Source organism: Antennarius striatus, chromosome 10 (assembly GCF_040054535.1).
Source record: "Antennarius striatus isolate MH-2024 chromosome 10, ASM4005453v1, whole genome shotgun sequence".
NCBI classification, from domain to species: domain Eukaryota; kingdom Metazoa; phylum Chordata; class Actinopteri; order Lophiiformes; family Antennariidae; genus Antennarius; species Antennarius striatus.
Window position 1 is genome coordinate 14,522,501 of NC_090785.1, and position 1,433 is coordinate 14,523,933.

Below are 1,433 nucleotides of genomic sequence, written 5' to 3' on the forward strand. Positions count from 1 at the left end.
TTTTTGATGAACGATGCCACACTCCTCCTCCGTCTGCGGAGTGGTAGGAGGAACGCACGAAGCATGACACTGGCATCAAAAGACCAATAGGTTTTACGCGTTGGAGGAATATTTAATTTACAGGTTGATGAAAAAGCCAAGTGATCTTGTTTCTCCCTGCTTAATACGCGGGGTCCTCACCAGTGACCGGGGCTTTTCTTGCGCGTTCCTCCACTGTGCCACACTCCCAGATCAGAGGAGGTGTGAGAGGCGCGTTACGCGTCACGGAAATGTGAGGATGTAAAGCTCATCCACGAACAGTCCCGTGTTGGCTGTCAAGAGCATGCTCTGATATATTGCAGGAAAACAGACTGAATGTTTTATTACAAATCTGTCCGTTAACAAAAACTACCATTCAAACCAAACGTGTGTTTGTGTCCCGACTCTCTTCTCTCTCTACACCAGTTTTCTTATTATCACTTGATCTAAAACTAACCTTTAGAAAGTCTTCCCCAGAAAACTATCTTGTCTTTTTAACAATGTTTATAACGTTATCTGTTAAACAACCTGTCAGCTTTCTTACAGAAGCATCATTAAAACTTGGGAGTTTCACCATTCACATGCATGGAAATGGCGCCTTCACGTGTCCAAGTATAAGAAACGTTAAATGTATAATTTAAAGAGATTCAGTAGGTCTTGTGTTCTTCATTTCTAAAACAGTGCTTTTTCAATGAGGCCATCTGAGTTCAGAGAATATTCTACGCCTTACGTTGCAATAATGCTACCAGAGGGAGCTTCATGTGATGTACAGTATTTGGTTTTATTCCCAATTAGATTCAGGGTTTTGTTTTGTTTTTTTTGTTTTTGTTTGATCTGTAAAAAATGAGGAAAAACATCACACAATGTCCATGACATATCTCAAAGTTATGAGAAAAGTTCTCAATTTTTTTTATTTTGTCTAAGTCCCGGTTATACAACAGCCAATTGTGCCAACTGTGACTAACTGTGTTTGACATTGTTATGTACCTCATAGAACTGACCTGGTTCCTTAATTTTTGTCTTATGTTTGTGTTCAATTTCATTTATTTTTAAATAAAGTCATGTGAAAACTAAAACATCTTAAATGACATACCAACATGTTGCCTGCGGAGGAAGGTTGTTTTCCAAGCAAAATATAATTAAGATGCCATCTTTAATCTGTTGTGTGCACTGTGTGGTTCAGCTGGGCCTGACAGCACTCCTTTGTCTGACGGGACCACAAACTGGACAATTTGCTAAGAGTCTTTGTTTCATTTAACCCAAAAGATAATCTGTTCGATATGGATTCATTCTGAGACGCTTCAGCTAAACTAAAATTACAAGCCTATTGTTGTTTTTCTTTACCAAGCAGTCAAGTTGCATTCCTGTAGACAGTAGACTGCTGTAATGTAATAAAGTATAATAAACACTGTTCT

General features: G+C 38.7%; 1 protein-coding gene across 1 annotated transcript in view; it reads right to left on the reverse strand.

The window, feature by feature from the left end:
• Positions 1–177, reverse strand: part of mtnr1c (melatonin receptor 1C) — a 9,378-nt gene extending 9,201 nt beyond the window's left edge. The window contains exon 1 of the mRNA XM_068325849.1: positions 1–177. This exon is cut by the window's left edge and continues 304 nt beyond it. The gene's annotated coding sequence lies outside the window, so the exon portion shown is untranslated.
• Between the last annotated feature and the right edge of the window lie 1,256 nt (positions 178–1,433).